The 18,787-nt window shown below is 42.0% G+C and overlaps 1 non-coding gene across 1 annotated transcript; it reads right to left on the bottom strand.

Moving 5' to 3' along the window:
- Positions 1-18,336: 18,336 nt before the first annotated feature.
- On the bottom strand, positions 18,337-18,409 carry trnaf-gaa (transfer RNA phenylalanine (anticodon GAA)). Its single transcript has one exon. It is a non-coding gene; the product is annotated as a tRNA-Phe (tRNA).
- Positions 18,410-18,787: the final 378 nt, after the last annotated feature.

The raw sequence follows: 18,787 nt of genomic DNA on the forward strand, positions 1-18,787 counted from the left end.
ATGTGGGGTTCGGAACATAGGAACATGAGTCGGCCATTCAGCCCATCGAGTCTGCCCCGCCATTCAATATGATCATGGCTGATCATCCACTTCAATGTCCTTTTCCCCACACTTTCGTCATATTCCCTTATGTCATTTGTATTTAGAAATCTGTCAATCTCTGCTTTAAACATACTCAATGACTGAGCTTCCACAGCCCTCTGGGGTACAGAATTCCAAAGATTTACAACCCTCTGAGGAACAACATTTCTCCTCATCTCTGTCCTAAGTGGCTTCCGCCTTATTTTGAAAATGCGTCCCCTGGTTCTCGACTCCCCAACCAGGGGAAACATCTTAGCTGCATCTACCCTGACTGTCCTTTAAGTATTTTGTAGGTTTCAATGAGATCACCTCTCATTGTTCGAAACTCTAGAGAATACAGTCCCAGTTCCCCAATCTCTCTTCATAGAACAGTCCCACCATCCCAGGAACAAGTCTGATGAACATTCGTTGAACTCCCTCCATGGCAATAATATCCTTCCTAAGGTAAGGAGACCAAAACTGCACACAGTACTCCAAGTACGGTCTAACCAAGGTTCTATACAATTGAAGCAAGAATTCACTAATCCTGGACTCAAATCCTCTTGTGATAAAGGCTAACATACTATTAGCCTTTCTAATTGCTTGCTGCACCTGCATGTTAGCTGTCAGTGACTTATTGACATGGATACCAGGTCACCCTTATACTTTATACCTCAGCTAATAAAGGAAAGGATTCCATATACCTGCTGAACCACCTTATTGACCTGTACTGCTACTTCAGGGATCTGTGGACATTCACTCCAACGTCCCTCACTTCCTCTGCACCGTTCAGTGTTCTCCCATTAATTGTGTATTCCTTTGCCTTTTTTGACCTCCCAAATGCATCACCTCACACTTGTCCAATTTGAATTCCATTTACCACTTTTCTGCCCACCTGACCAGTCTATTGATATCTTCCTGCAGTGTACAGCTATCCTCCTCCCTATCAACAACACGGACAATTTCTGTGTCATCTGCAAACATCTTGATTGTGCCCTCTACATTTATGTCCATATCATTAATATATACCACAAAAAGCAGGGGACCTGGTTCTGAGCCCTGTGGAACACCACTGGAAACAGTCCTCCAGTTGCAAAAACACCTGTAACCAATTCCTTCTTGTTTCCTGCCACTGAACCAATTTTGTATCCAGCTTGCTACATTCCCCTGGATCACATGCGCTTTTATGTTTTTTTAACCAGTTTGCCATGTGGGACCTTGTCAAAAGCCTTGCTAAAATCCATGTAGACCACATCAACTGCACTATCCTCACAATCCTCATTGTTACTTCTTCAAAAAATTCAATCAAGTTCGTCAGACAGGAGCTTCCCTGAACAAATCCATGCTGATGATACTGATTAATCTGTGCCTTTCTAAGTGACAGTTTATCCTGTCTCTCAGAATTAATTCCAATAATTCGCCCACTATTGAGGTTAGTCTGACTGGCCTTTAATTGTTCCCTCGCTTCCTTTTTCAACAATGGTGCAATGTTAGCAATAAAAACAAAAAGTGCTGGACATACACAGCAGGTCTGGCAGCATCTGTGGAGAGAGAAACAAAGTTAACATTTCAGGTCAGTGACCTTTCATCAGAACAGAAACATTAACTTTGCTTCTCTCTCCACAGATGCTGCCAGACCTGCTGTGTATTTCCAGCGCTAATAGTTTTTATTTCAGATTTCCAGCATCTGCAGAATTTTGCTTTTATTGCAACGTTACGAGACCTCCCATCTTCTGGCATCACACCTGTATCCAGTGAGGGATTGGAAACTGATGGTCAGACCTTCCACTATTTCCTTCCTGGCTTCTGTTAACCTCCTGGGGTACATTTCATCCGGCCCTGATGATTTATCCACTTTCAAGGATGTTAATCCCATTTATACTTCTTCTCTCCCTCAGTTTATCATGTCCAATACTTCACACTCCTTCTCCTTAATTACAATATATGCATCACCCCCTCATTTGTGAAGACAGTAAAGTATTCATTAACAAACATACCCACATCTTCCACCCTGATGGGCCCTACTCTTTCCTCAGTTGCCTCTTACTCCAATGTATTGATGAAACATCTTTGGATCCATTTTGATTTTGCTTGTCAATATTCTTTCGTGCTCTCTGTTTGCTCTTCATCGCTGCTCCCAAATGCCTCTAGTTAAGTCAAAAGACAACTTATCAGAAGTGGGATCACAAGGCCGAAAGTGGGGATGTTCACTGATGATTGCACAATGTTCAGCACCATTCATGACTCCTCAGATACTGAAGCAGCCCGTGTCCAGATGTAGCAAGACCTGGACAACATCCAGGCTTGGGCTGATAAGTGGTTAATAACATTTGCGTCACATAAATGCCAGGCAATGACCATCTCAAACAAGAGAGAATCTAATCATTTCCCCTTGATGTTCAATGGCATTACCATCACTGAAACCCCCACCATCAACATTGGGGGAGTTACCATTGACCATAAACTGAACTGGACCAGCCACATAAATGCATTTGCTACAAAAGCAGGTCAGAGGCTAGGAATTCTGCAGTGAGCAACTTACCTCCTGTCTCCCCACTTCTTTACATCTTTCCACCATTTACGAGGCACCAGTCAGGAGTTTGATGGAATACTCTCCACTTGCCTGGATGAGTGCAGCTCCAACAACACTCAAGTAGCCTGTTTGATTGCCCCCATCCAGCAGCTTCAACATTCACTCCATTCACCACTAATGCATAGTGGCAGCAGTGTGTACAATCGACATGATGCACTACAGCAACACACTAAGGCTCTTTCAACAGTACCTTCCAAACTCTGAACCTCTACTACCGAGAAGGACAAGGGCAGCAGATGCAAGGGAGCACTACCACCAGCAATTCCCTCTCCAAGCCACACACCATCCTGACTTGGAACTGTATCGCCATTCCTTCATTGTCGTTGGGTAAAAATCCTGGAACTCCCTTCCAAACAGCACTGTTGGTATTCCTGCATCTCAAGGACTGCAGCGGCTCAAGAAGGCAGCTCACCACCACTTTGTCAAGGGCAATTTGTAATGGGCAATAAATGCTGGCATAGCCAGCGATGCCTATGTCCCAGGAACAAATGAAAAAAAGTGAGGAAATAGTGAAGGGCTTTTACAGAATACACAGAGACATGTTTCCACTTGTGGTGGTTTCTGAAATAAGAGCCAAAAATATAAAATCAACATTCATAAAACCAATGAGGAAGTCATGAAAAATGTATTTATGCAGTGAATGGATAGAATCTGGAATTTGCTATCACAGGGAGAGGTTGGGGTGAATAGTATTGATGCACTTAAGGGGAGGTGGAACAAATGAACAAGTGTATGGGGAGAAATGAATTGAGGGATATACATATCGGGCTTCATTTTTTAAAATTTGTGCATATGAAGCAGGATGGCTGGAAATATGTGTGGAGCATAGAGCAGTTGGGATGATCCCAATGCAGTGTTTTGTCTGTATGGATCTGCCCAGAACACTTGTGATGCAGGAGCTGGGAGCTTCAGTACTTCAGTGGAGGCTGATAATGACACTGGTTTTCATTAGTGGGTGTTCTTAATGATTATTAATTGAGAAATTAAATTCACCTCTTTCATATTTTGCCCCTCACCTGTTCTTGAGTTATAAGATATATTTTTTCTTCATAGAGGCAAATACTTGAAGGTATCGTGATGAATGTGATGGTTGCTACACTCAAGGCACAAGGAACAGTGCAGCCAACTCCTCTCACACACAGTAGGTACATTATCACTCAGAGTACAGAGGGATAGACAGTTCATCAGTTCCCTAGTCTCAGACTGCAGAAGTAGTCAGGCCCACATTGATTCCAAGTTCCAGAGACACATTTTCAATCAAACAAAGCAGGAGAAAAAGAAGTTATTTCCATTTCGCCCCAATTCAGTCCCACTGACAGTCAGATGCATCAATCCCAGGTCAAAATCACACCCACCAGCAGATTGAAATACAATGTGTCAATCTAAATATAATGCAGACTCAGCGAGCAATTAAATATCAGATAGAATTGGCACACGGTATTGATTGAATGGCACAGAATCTAAGCTAATGATGTACCCTGAGATTTAAATTAAATATCATACCCAAAGCTCATACCCATTCGTTATAAAGGATGTTTAAACATCCCCATAGTGTACCCTGAGATACAAGTTACATACAAGTTCAACATTCATTACAGTGAAAGTTTCAAAGGTGCTGAAAGATATTGTAAGCTGAGACACAAATTAGATACCAGTTCAGAACTCACGCACGCTGTGAAATTGAAAGATACAGAATCAATTCAATTAGTGTAGATTGATCTAATCATTATATACCATTCTAAAAACTCATACAATATCAAACTGAAATACAGTATTAATTCCATTAGTGTAGATTGATCTAAACATTATATACCATTCTAAAAACTCATACAATATCAAACTGAAATACAGTATTAATTCCATTAGTGTAGATTGATCTAAACATTATATACCATTCTAAAAACTCATACAATATCAAACTGAAATACAGTATTAATTCCATTAGTGTAGATTGATCTAAACATTATATACCATTCTAAAAACTCATACAATATCAAACTGAAATACAGTATTAATTCCATTAGTGTAGATTGATCTAAACATTATATACCATTCTAAAACCTCATACAATATCAAACTGAAATACAGTATTAATTCCATTAGTGCAGATTGATCTGAACATTATATACCATTCTAAAAACTCATACAATATCAAACTGAAATACAGTATTAATTCCATTAGTGTAGATTGATCTAAACATTATATACCATTCTAAAAACTCATACAATATCAAATTGAAATACAGTATTAATTCCATTAGTGTAGATTGATCTAAACATTATATACCATTCTAAAAACTCATACAATATCAAACTGAAATACAGTATTAATTCCATTAGTGTAGATTGATCTGAACATTATATACCATTCTAAAAACTCATACAATATCAAACTGAAATACAGTATTAATTCCATTAGTGTAGATTGATCTAAACATTATATACCATTCTAAAACCTCATACAATATCAAACTGAAATACAGTATTAATTCCATTAGTGTAGATTGATCTGAACATTATATACCATTCTAAAAACTCATACAATATCAAATTGAAATACAGTATTAATTCCATTAGTGTAGATTGATCTAAACATTATATACCATTCTAAAAACTCATACAATATCAAATTGAAATACAGTATCAATTCTATTAGTGCACATTGACCTAAACATTACATACTATTCCAAAAACTCATACAGTATCAATTCCATTAGTGTAGATTGATCTAATCATTGCCAGTCCAAAAATCACATACAGTATCAGATTGAGCAATGCTGATATGAAGTGTAAACTGTGATGTAAATTAGATTCCTGGACAGAACTCACCCAGACTGCGGAAATAAAAAATACAGTTGTCTATGATACGCATTATTTTCCAGCCAAAAACATCTCATACATGATCAGAGTGAAATAGATTATCAATTCCATTTGTGTAGACTGAACTCCACATTATGGCGACACAGTGGCGCAGTGGTTAGCATTGCAGATTCAAAGCTCCACTGACCTGGGTTCAGTTCTGCAGAGTTTGCAAGTTCTCCCTGTGACCGCGTGGATTTCTGCTGTGTGCTCCAGTTTCCTCTTACAGCCCAAGAATTGCAGGTTGTTCGGTAAATTGCCCCTCGTGTGAAGATGTGGGAGGGAATATGGGATTGATGTAGGATTAGTGTATATGGGTGGTTGTTGGTTGGCACAGACTCGGTGGGTTGAAGGGCCTGTTTCAGTGCCGTATCTGAAAATAAAATTACAAACCTGTAAAAACTCTCATCCAGGGGTATGGTGATTTTGTGGTTACTTTACAGGACGAGTAATCCGAAAGTCTCCACTAATGGACCAGAGACATGAGTTCAAATTCCACTGCAGCAGCTGGGTAATTTATAGAATCAAAGTAAGTTTATGGCACAGGAAGAGGCCAATTGGCCCATTGTGTCTGTGCCAGATGAAAACTGTCCACCCATTCTAATCCCACCTTTCAGCATTTGGTGCATAACCCTGCAGATTACGTCATTTGAGGTGTATATCCAGACTCATTTTGAATGAGTTGAGGGTTTCTGTCTCAACTCCCCTATCAGGCAGTGAGTTCCAGACCCCCTCCACCCTCTGGCTGAAAAAAAACTTTTCCTCATCTCCTCTGTAATCTTTATACCAATAACTTTAAATCTATTCCCCTAGTCACTGACCTCTCTGCTAAGGTGAACAGGCCCTTCACTTCAACTCTATACAGGCCCCGCAAAATGTTGTACATTTCAGTCTGATCACCCCTCAGCCTCCTCTGTTCCAAGGAGAACAGCTCCATCCTACCCAATCTTTCCCCATAGCTGCATTTTTCCAGTCCCGGCAACATCCTCGTAAATCTCCTCTGTACCCTCTCCAGGGCAATTACATCCTTTCTGTAATGAGGTGATCAGAACTGCACACAGTACTCAAGTTGTGGCCTGACTAATGATTTATACAGTTACAGTACAACCTCCCTGCTCTTATATTCTATACCTCGTCGAAAAAAAAGGATTCCATATGCCTTTTTACCACCTTATCGATCTGTCCTGCTACCTTCAAGGATCGGTGGACATTTACTCCAAGGTCCCTCACTTCCTCTACACCTCTCAGCATTTTCCTATTAATCGTGTATTCCTTTGCCTTGTTTGACCTCCCCAAATGCATCACCTCACACTTCTCTGGATTGAATTCAATTTGCCATTTTTCTGCCCATCTGACCAGACCATCAAGATCTTCCTGCAGCCTACAGTTATCCTCCTTGCTATTTACCACATGGCCAATCTTTGTGTCATTTGCAAACTTCTTGATCATGCCCCCTACATTTACATCCATGTAGACCACATCATAAACTGCACTACCCTCATCTATTTTCCTTGTTAATTCTTCAAAATTTCGATCAAGTTGTTCAGACAAGATCTTCCCTTAACAAATCCATGCTGACTATCCTTGATTAATCTGTGCCTTTCTAAGTGACATTTTATCCTGTCTCTCTGAATAGATTCAAATAATTTTCCCCTATTGAGGTTAGACCGACTGGCCTGTAATTATTCGGTCTAGCCCTCACTCCCTTTTTAAACAGAGGTACAATGTTAGCAGTCCTCCAATCCTCCAGCACAACACCTGTATCCAGTGAGGTCTGGAAAACGATGGTCAGACCTTCCGCTATTTCCTCTCTTGCTTCTTTTTACAGCCTGGGGTACATTTCATCCATCCCTAGTGATTTATCAACTTACAAATAAGCTAATTCCATTAGTATGTCCTCTCTCCCTCTGTTGATCATATCCAATACTTCACACCCCTCTTCCTTATCTACAATATCTGCATCGTCCCCCTCTTTTGTGCAGACAGATGCAAAGTATTTATTAAGAACAATGCCAACATCTTCTGCCCTACATATAGGTTACCTTTATGGTCTTTTCTGTGCCCTCCTCTTTCCTTAGTTATCCTTTTACTCTTAATGTATTGATAAAACATCTTTGTGTTTACCTTGATTTTGATTGCCAATATTCTTTCATGCCTCTCTTAGTTTTCCGAAATTTCAATGTTGATTTCCCCCCTCCACATTCTATAGACCTCTCAGCTTTCTGTAGTATTGAGTTCTCTGTGTCGGGCATAATTTTTCCTTTACTGCCATATCATACCCATAAGCTCCTTGACATCCATGGGGCTCTTGATTTGGCCTTCCCACCCTTTTTCTTTGAGGGAACATGTTGACTCTGAACCCCTGGAATCTCCCCTTGAATTCTTCCCATTGCTCTGACACTGCTTTACCTTCAAGTACCTGTTTCCAGTCCACTTTCGCTAAATCACTCCTCAGCTTAGTAAAGTTGGCCTTGCCCCAATTGAGAACTCTAACTCTTGTTGTATCCTTGTCCTTTCCATAATTATGTTAAAACTGACTGAATTATGATCACTACCACCAAAATGCTCTCCCACTGCCACTCCTTCCACCTGCCCATCTTCATTTCCTAAAACTGCGTCCTCTCTTGTTGGACTTGCGACATATTCGCTAAAATATTTCTCCTGAATGCATCACAAGAATTCTGCTCCCTCAATTCCTTTTACACTAAAACTATCTCAGTTAATGTTTGGGTGGTTAAAATCCCTTTCTATTGCTGCCGTACTGTTGCTTTGACAAAAATTGCCACCTCTCCCTCCTTTCTTATCTCCCTCCCTATCGCGTCTGAAAACCCTGTAACCAAGACTGTTGAGCTGCCATTCCTGTCCCTCCTTAAGCCATGTTTCTCTCAGAGCTATGATATCATACTGCCACCTGTCTATCTGTCCTCAGCTCATCTGCTTTATTTGCTATACTCCTTGAATTGAAATAGATACACTTGAGCACTGCCAAACACTTTTTTAATTTTCTAAACTTTGTTTCCTCAGTCTTCCAGACTCATCCATTAATTCTCTGCCTTCCATTTTCATTTCTGATTTTGTCCCATCTGACTCTACCTTCCAGTCCCCATACCCCTGCCAAACTAATTTAAACCCTCCCCAACAGCTCGAACAAAATGCCCCGCAAGGAACTCCGTCCCAGCTCTGTTCAGGTGCAACCCGTCTGACCGGTCCCAAGAATCTAAAGCCATTCCTCCTGCACCATCTTTCCAGCCACACATTCATCTGTCTTCTTCTATTCCTGTACTCACTTGCGCTTGGCACTGGGAGTAATCCGGAGATTATTACTTTTGATGTCCCATTTGCAAATTTCTTACCTCACTCCCCAAATTCTGACTGCAGGACAACATCCTTATTTCTACCTATGTTGTTTGTTCCGATGTGGACAACAACTGCTGGCTGTTCACCCTCCCCTTTCAGGATGCTCTGTAACTGCTCAATAACATCCTTGATCCTGGCACCAGGGAGGCAACATACCATTCCTGGATTCATGTCTGCGGCTACAGAAATGCCTGATTGTTCCCTTGACTATTGAATCACCTATCACTATGGCTTTTCCAGTCTTCCTTGTACCTCCCTTTGCAGCTGAGTCACCCATGGTGCCATGGACTTGGCTCTGGCTGCACTCCCCAGGGAAGCATCACTGTCCTCCATATTCAGAACTGAATACCCGTTGGAGAGCGTCATGCAGTCAGGGTGTCCTGCACTACCTACTCAATTCTTTTTGACTGCCTGTTGATCACCCATTCCCTCTCTCCCTGCATACTCTTAAGTTGTGGGGTGACCACATCTATAAACGTGCTATCCATGTAGCTCTCTTCTCACGAATGCACTGCAGTGTCACCAGCTGCCACTCAAGTTCCAAAACCCAGAGCTCAAGCTGCCACAATTGAGAGCACTTCCTGGCACAAATGTTCTCCAAGATAGTGGAAGCATCCTGGAGCTCCCACATATCACAGGAGGTGCACTCTCAAGGTTGAAACACCCCTGTCATTAGTTGACCATATGCTACTGCTAAAAAAACCTTAACAGTACTACAACACCTTAGAATTATAAATAAAACTTTCCTAGTACTGATAAATCCCACTAAAAATCAATACAGTTCACTAGTTAAGATAAACCTTACTCCAAAAAACTCACCAACGATTCACTTGTCCCTTATCATTAATACTTAATTTATACTCTTTTTATTCTGCCTGTTGTTGAAATGCTATAACCCAGCCATTTACAAAGCCACCCTAACAGTGGTGTACTAACTATTTACAGTTACTCCCGAACAGCCGTTAATCACAACCTGTCACCTTGCAGCTTTCCTGTGATGTCACTATTCACTTTGTTCCAAACTCCAGCATGCTTGGACTCCTGTCCACTCCACTTTCACTGTTTCCCGCTCTCTTGATGCATCAATATTTATTTGCCTTGTGTTTAATTTAAAATATGGATTAACTGTATTTTACAGTTGTAGGTTTTATTTGGTAGTCCTGTGCAAGTTGTGGATTGGTATTCAATATTTAGCTCTGTGAAAATTATTGTGAATGAAAACATAACTTTCAATCTTATACATGGGCTGGTCTGCAAGCTCCAAGTCCTTCACTTTGTAGTAATGGAATTGATACTGAATCTTTCAGTCTTAATCTCTGTGGGATTTTTGAACTGGTATGTAATGCATAGCTCGGTCTAACGTCTGATGTACATTATTGGGATTCATAGGATCATAGGAAATAGGGGCATTAGGCCATTCAGCCCATCGAGCCTGCTCCGCCATTAAAACAGATCGTGGCTGATCATATCCCTCTTTGCCATTTTTCCCTGCTATCTCCATATCCCTTGATCCCGGTAGTATTTAGAAATCTATTGATTTCTGTCTTGAATATGTTCAGTAATTGAGCCTCCACAGCCCTCTGGGATCAAGAATTCCACAGATTACCCACCCTCTGAGTAAAGAAATTCCTGCTCATCTCAGTCTCAAATGGCCTGTCCTTATTCTGAGACTGTGTCCCCTTCTTCCAGACTCACTAGACAGAGGAAACATCCTATCCATATCTACCCTGTCACACCCTGTAAGAATTTTGGACGTTTCAATGAGATCACCTCTCATTCTTTGAAACTCCAGAGAATTTGGGCCCAGTTTCTGTAGTCTCTCATCATAAGGGGATTAGTCTGGTGAATCTCCATTGCATTCCCTCTGTGACAAGTCTATCCTTCCTTAGATAAGGGGAGGTGATGGCGTAGTGGCATTGTCATGGGCGGCACAGTGGTTAGCACCGCAACCTCACAGCTCCAAAAACCGAGGTTTGATTCTGGCTACTGCCTGTGCAGAGTTTGCAAGTTCTCCCTGTGACCATGTGGGTTTTTGCTGGGTGCTTTGGTTTCCTCCCGCAGCCAGAGACTTGCAGGTGATAGGTAAATTGGCTGTTGTAAATTGCTCCCAGTGCAGGTAGGTGGTAGGGAATATTGGATTACTGCAGGGCGAGTATAAATGGGTGGTTTTTGGTCAGCACAGACTCGGTAGGCTGAAGGGCCTGTTTCAGTGCTGTATCTCTAAATAAATATAAAATAAGGAAACCTAAATTGTACAGAATACAGTGCTCGACCCCAAGGGTCACTGTTGGAACCACTGCTTTTTTTTGCTACAGATAAATGACTTGGATCTTGGAATATAGAGCAGAATCTCAAAATATGCCGATAAAACCAAACTTGGAGAAGTGGCAAACAGTGAGGATGAAATGAACCGCCTGCAACAAGACAATGATAGGCCAGCAGAATGGGCAGACAGGTGGCAGATGGAATTTAATAGTGACTAGTGTGAGGTGATGCACTTTGGCAGAAGAAACAGGGAGAGGCAATATATACTTAATGGCAAAGTTCTAAAGAGTGTGCAGGAATAGAGGGACTTGTTCACTATAATGTGAACAATTTTTCTTCTTGTGTGGCTCTCAGATTTGTCAACTTCACTGTACTGGAGTGAGGTGACATCTACTGGCAGGAAGCAAGAACTGCAACCAAGCAGCAGATACTCCATCGTCTGTCAGGGTGAAAGAAACATTGCAATGTGAGGAAATAGTGAATGGGTTTGATTGGGTTGATGGAGACATGATACCACTTGTGGTGGAGTCCAAAGCAAAGGCCAGAAATATAAAATTGTCATTATTAAAAGATATGAGGAATTCATGACAAATGTATTTAGATGGTGATTGGGTGGAATCTAGATAGAATGGAAAGTGAGATTGGGTGGACAGAAGGAGTGTGAAAGGATGGCTCAAACAAAAGGTAAACGCCCTGAAAGGTTAACTCTGTTTCTCTCTCCACAGATGTTGCCAGAGGTTCTGAACATTTCCAGCACTTTCTGTTTTTATTTCAGAATTTGCAGGATGTTGCTTTGATCTGAAAAAAAATGGATGATTGGCTTTGGCTGCCAGTGAAATTCCACAGGAGCTAAAAGGAAGTTCTGATATCAGTGGCATGTTGATCTCGGGTTATGATTCTTGCTTAGGGTAAGTGATTAATTAATGTGTGAGAGATCCTGGGTTCAAATCCTGGACAAGCCCTTCTTTGTTGGTGTTTTTAGTTTAAGGTCGTCGATTGGTTTCAGCCTTACAGAAGGCGGAATTGATTTCCATATGGAGCCTGCTTGAGGACCAGAGGGCTGGATTCAAAGAGCTTGTCGACAAAATTGGAATGAATGAAATGTACAGAGAGCGAAGTAGGAATATAAAGTTGTAACTTTAACTGAAGCCTGGCTCCAAAAAACAACAGAACTGGGTTCTGGTATGGAAAGGAAACCTTTCCCATTTCTGTTGTTTGGCTTGCATTGGCTCATTGATTTTCTTGTTTTTCACTTTGTTGATGCCTTTGAATAATTGTGGATCCTTCTTCAGGGTGTTTTCTTTCACCAGGTAGTTCTGACCTCTGATGATGATGATCGTAATGAGCTTCAACTCACTGATAGTTTTGGAACTGAGCAGATTTCCTTTGCTTGAGTCTACAACATGGAACTCAGTCTGACATGTGGACCCATGGGAGGATTTGAATGCCACCCCTGCGTTGAAGAATACAGTTGCATCCATCCAATAAGAGACCGAGTAGAAGTGACAGTTCAGTCAGTCGAACATTAAACTTTTGATTTCAGGGTGGTGAGTTGGAGTGCCATTTTGTTTTTCCCTTTTTTAAGGCTTCATGAGCAGAGAGTACAAGGAGTGTTTGAAATGAAATTCAGCAAAATTATGAGAAAGTCTCACTTTGATTCGGGACTCTTATCTCTCTGCAGCATCTCGCTGTGAACGATTGAACTTCATCTCATTTCATTCCCAGCTCGGGATCAGTGCGGCTCAGTGGGACTTCTGGCTGTCTCCTGCTTCACAATCCATCAGTGCTGAGAAAGCAATGGGGAATATTATTCAAGGCTCTGTAACCAGAGGACACCGATTTAAGGTGAATGGCAAAAGAACCAAAGGCAACATGAGGAAAAACTTATTTTGCACAGCGAGTGGTTAAGATCTGATATGCACTGTTTGAGAGTGTGATGGAGGCTGATTCAACCATGACTTTCAAAATGGTAAAAGATAATTATCTGAAGTGAAAAAAAGTGCATGTTTTCATGGAATACATGAGTCTGTGGCATAAGCTGAGTTGCTCGTGCAGAGAAGCAGCACAAGCACAATGAACTGAATGGCTTCCTTTTGTTCTGTAACTATTCTGTGATCTATGATTCTTTTCAGAGTGAAATCAACACTCACATATAAGAAATTGACAGGTGCAATGTAAACCCCACACTAACATACCAGCGAATGCTAGGGACAGAGTAAAACCAACTCAGTCCTAGACTAGAAACTGACAGGTGCACTGTAAACTTCGCATTACCAGACAAGAAATTGACAGTTACAGTGTGAAACCCACAGTCACTTAGCAGCAGTTGGCAGGTAACGTGTAAAAATCTTTCTTTCATATCCCAACTGCAAGGTAAAAAGGAAATTAGGGACAAACCCAGGCTCACACTTCAAAGACTGAGAGATACAAAGCAAAACACATACTCACCTACAAGTACAGAGACGAAGACACACTCAGAGGAGGTGCAGATTAAAGACACATGCATGTAACAGAAACTGATAGGGATAGAATCAAACCCTTTCTCACTTCTCAGAAACTGATAGATATAGACAAAAGCTGATGCTCACATACAAGTTGTTGAAAGATATGTGGTGAAACTCACAGAGCAATAGCAGAAACAAACAGGTACTGAATAATATCCACAGTCACAGACCAAAAACTGAAATATACTGAGTTAAACACCACTTTCTCACACCAGAAACTCATGGTTACAAAGTGAAGCTGACTCTATCCTCCCAGGCACTGACAGGTACAAAAGAAAACACTCACGACGATACCAGGGCATGAAATGTACGTAATAAAACCTATCAGCTGAAAGAATAGCATTAATGACAGGTGTGGTACCCAGAATGCTCAGCGGCCCAGAATCCGCCCAATCTGTTACAGGTGCGGGGCGCGCAGGCGCAGTAGAGACAGCTCTGTCAGGCGCTGGAGCTGCGGGTTCGGAGTTGGAGCGGGATATTCACAAAGTGCGAGAAGACCGCGCCCTTTGCGGGCTCACACAGCTGGAGCAGGGCCTCCGGGCCACAATAACATGGAACAATCCCATCTGTATCCCTGCGGATGGCGACGGTGAAGCTTTTCCCGGTGAGGCTTCCCGAAACCGCGTCCATAAATGGATATGAATTGGGGTCTGGGCAGGGAGCGTCTGGAGATGGATAAGAATTGGAGACTGGGCAGGGAGCGTCTCTAAATGAATAAAATTTGGGTACTGGTCAGGGAGCGTCTGTAAATGGATAAGAATTGGGGACTGGGCAGGGAGCGTCTCTAAATGAATAAAATTTGGGTACTGATCAGGGAGCGTCTATAAATGGATAAGAATTGGGGTCTGGGCAGGGAGCGTCTGGAGATGGAGAAGAATTCGAGACTGGGCAGGGAGCGTCTCTAAATGAATAAAATTTGGGTACTGGTCAGGGAGCGTCTGTAAATGGATAAGAATTGGGAACTGGGCAGGGAGCGTCTCCAAATGAATAACATTTGGATACTGGTCAGGGAGCGTCTGTAAATGGATAAGAATTGGGGACTGGGCAGGGAACGTCTCTAAATGAATAAAATTTGGGTACTGGTCAGGGAGTGTCTCTAAATGAATAAGATTTGGGTACTGGTCAGGGAGTGTCTGCAGATGGATAAGAATCAGGGACTAGGCAGGGAGCGTCTCTAAATGAATAAAAGTTGGGTACTGATCAGGGAGCGTCTGTAAATGGATAAGAATTGGGGACTGGGCAGGGAGCGTCTCCAAATGAATAACATTTGGATACTGGTCAGGGAGCGTCTGTAAATGGATAAGAATTGGGGACTGGGCAGGGAGCGTCTCTAAATGAATAAAATTTGGGTACTGGTCAGGGAGTGTCTCTAAATGAATAAGATTTGGGTACTGGTCAGGGAGTGTCTGCAGATGGATAAGAATCAGGGACTGGGCAGGGAGCATCTCTAAATGAATAAAAGTTGGGTACTGATCAGGGAGCATCTGTAAATGGATAAGAATTGGGGACTGGGCAGGGAGCGTCTCTAAATGAATAAGATTTGGGTACTGGTCAGGAAGCATCTGTAAATCGATAAGAATTGGGTACTGGTCAGGAAGCGTCTGTAAATCGATAAGAATTGGAGACTGGGCAGGGAGCGTTTCTAAATGAATAAGATTTGGGGACTGGGCAGGGAGCGTCTATAAATGCTTAAGAATTGGAGACTGGTTAGGGAGCGTTTTTTTATTCGTTCGTGGGATGTGGGCGTCGCTGGCTCGATCTCAGCTCGAGTAATGTGTCCAGTTCTGGGCACCAGGCTTTAGAAAGGACATCAAAGCTTCTGAGACAGTTCAGAGGAGATTTACTAGAATGATCCCAGAGATGAGGGGTGTCAGTTCTCTGGACAGGCTGGTGAAGCTGGGATTGTTCTCTTCAGAGTAGAGAAGGTTAAGGCAAGATTTAATAGAGGTGTTCAGAATCATGAAGGATTTTCATACGGTGGAGAGGGAGAAAATGTTTCCAATGTCCTGGGGGTCAGTAACCAGAGGACATAGATTTAAAATAATTGGCCAAAAATGTCAAGGGGAGGTGAGGAGAGATCTTTTAACCCAGTAAGTGATTCGGATTTGGAATGAATTGTCTGACAGGGTGGTGGAAACAGATTCAATTATAACTTTCATAAAGGAATTGGACAAATATTTCAAAGTGAAATTCTCCAGGATTATGGGGAAATAGGCAGGGGGTTGGACTAATTGCATCTTTTTGTTAGAGAGTCAGCAGAGGCACAATGGGGCCAAATGGCCTCCTTCTGTGCTGTGCGATTCTATGAACATAAGAACTAGAAGCAGGAGTCGGTAATTCAGCCCCTCGAGCCTGCTCTGCCATGCAATACAATCATGGCTGATCTCATCACGGCAGTTCTTGTTTCTTGCCAGTAGATGTCACTTCACTCCAATACAGTGAAGTTTACAAATCTGAGAGAGACACAACAGGAAGGAATTGTTCACATTAAAGTGAATGTGTGGGATTTAGAAATACTAGGAGTGGAGACGAGTTATTACTTGTCTGCTCGATCCCCATAGCCCTGTAAAATTGTTTCCTTCAAGTGCCCATTCAAATTCCTTTTGTAATCCTCGATTATTTCCATTTCCACCGCCCTCGTGGGCAGCGAGTTACAGACATTCACCAATCACTGTGCAAAAAAATTCTTCCGCACATTCCCCCTGTATCTCCTATCCAAAACCTTCAGTCTGTGTCCGCTAGTCCTTGTACCAATAGTTAAAGGGAACAATGTTTCCTTGCCAACTTATTTAAAACTGTCATAGCTGAAAACACATCTATGAATTCTTCCCTCACCCTCGTTTGATACAGGCAGAACAACCCTAGCTTTTCCAACCTAACTTTGTAACTAAAATCCTCCATCCCTGGATCCATTCTGGTGAATTTCCTCTGCATCCTCTCAAGGACCCTCACATTCTTTCATAAGTGTGGTAAGCAAAAGTGGAAGCAACACTCCAATTGGGGCCTAATCAGAGTTTTATAATGGTTCAGCATAACTTCCCTGCTTTTGTACTCAATGCCTCTATTTATAAAGCCCAAGATCCCATATGCTTTGCGAACCACTCTCGCAATATGTCTTGCCACCTTCAAAGATTGATGCACATGAACCCCAAGTCCCTCTATTCCAACACACACTTTAGAACTGTGCCAATAAGTATATATTGCCTCTCCCTATTCCTTCTGCCAAAATACATCACCTCACATTTATCACTGTTAAATTCCATCTGCCACCTGTCTGCCCATTCTGCTAGCCTATCATTGTCCTGTTGCAGGCAGTTCATATCATCCTCACTGTTTGCCACTCCTCCAAGTTTGTTGTCATCGGGATATTTTGAGATTCTACTCTGTATTCCAAGATCAAAGTCATTTATCTTGAGCAGAAAAAGCAGTGATTCTAGCACTGACCCTTGGGGAACACCTCTGTCGACTATCCTCCAGTCTGACAAAGAACCATTTCAAAAGACTCGCTGTTTTCTGTCCTTAAACCAATTTTCTATCCAATTGGACACTGACCCTCCTACACCACGAACCTCAATTTTGTTAACCGCCCTTTTATGTGGTACCTTGTCAAACGCTTCCTTAAAATCCATATAAACAACATCCACTGCATTCCCTTCATCAACCTGCTCTGTTAGTTCATCAAAAAATGCAGTTAAATTAGTCAAGCATGAACTTTCATTTATAAATCCATGCTCACTCTCCTTAATTAACTCGAACCTCTCCAAGTGACTGTTGATTTTTTACCCTGATTATTCTTTCTAAGACCTTACCCACCACTGCTGTTAATCTAACTAGCCTGTAGTTACCCAGACTGTCCTTACACCCTTTCTTGAATAAGGGCGTCGCATTTGCCACTGTTTATCCTCTGGCACCTCCCCCGTATCCAGGGAAGATTGGAAGATTATACTGAACCCTTCCGTTATCTGCATCCACATTTCCTTTCGCAACCTGGGCTGCAAGCCATCCGGACCAGGTGATTTATCTACCCGAAGCACAGCCAGCCTTTTTAGTACCCCCCTCTCTCAATTTGTACTCTCTCCATTGCCTCTACTCTCTTCACTTCTACTGATATTTTGTCCAATTCAACTTCCTTAGTGATCACTGATACAAAGTACTCATTAAGCAGATTAACATTGCCCTGCACCTCTTAGCTTATATTATCCTCTTTCTCCCAAATAGGCCCGACTCAACCTCTTACTACCCACTTATCATTTACATGCTGCTCGAAGATTTTTGGGTTTCCTTTCATGTTGACTGCCATTTTATTCTCATAGAAATAGAGAATAAGCTAAATATAGAAGATATAAGTATTTCCCATCCTTGATGAGGTGGAACTTTTTTATGTTGTGGGTAGTAATGACATGGCCCACGAGTGTGCTGGAAGCAGAGACAATCAATGATTTGAAAAGGAAATTGGATGGATACTTGAAGGAAAGAAACTTGCAGGAGGAAAGGGATCGAGCTGGTGAGTGGAACTGACTAGATTGCTCCGGGGAGAGCCAGCATGGACGTGATAGGCCAAACGACCACCTTCTATGCTGTAAATGACTCTGTGTTGTTTCTCAAATTCAATCCACTGGTGTTTGGTAAATAATTTCAAAGTAAATTGTGCAACCGGAAAATCAGAACCAAGGCAAGGGACGCATAAGGAAGCGGAATTGCTGAAACCCGGGATTGAACCAGGGATCTTTAGATTTTCAGTCGAACGCTCTCCCAACTGAGCTATTTCAGCCCCACATTAGCAGTGGTTCGGTGTCCTTATTTTGGAAGAAAATACATACATTCAAGTTTTCCAAAAAATTAAAGAACACAACATGTGAGTAATATTCCCCATTGCTTTCTCAGTACTGATGGATTGTGAAGCGGGAGACAGCCAGAAGTGCCAATGAGCCGCACAGACCCTGAGCTGAGAATGAAATGAGATCAAATTCAATCTTTCATAGTGAGATGCTGCAGAGAGGTAAGAGTCCTGAATCTAAGCGAGATTTGCTCATTTCAAACACTGGCTGTACTCTCTGCTCAAGAAGCCTTAAAAAAGGGAAAAACAGAATGGCACTCAAACTCACAACCCTGCCATTAAAAGTCTCATGTTCGACTGACAGAACTGTCA

This window comes from Heterodontus francisci, unplaced genomic scaffold (assembly GCF_036365525.1).
Source record: "Heterodontus francisci isolate sHetFra1 unplaced genomic scaffold, sHetFra1.hap1 HAP1_SCAFFOLD_102, whole genome shotgun sequence".
Lineage (NCBI taxonomy): Eukaryota > Metazoa > Chordata > Chondrichthyes > Heterodontiformes > Heterodontidae > Heterodontus > Heterodontus francisci.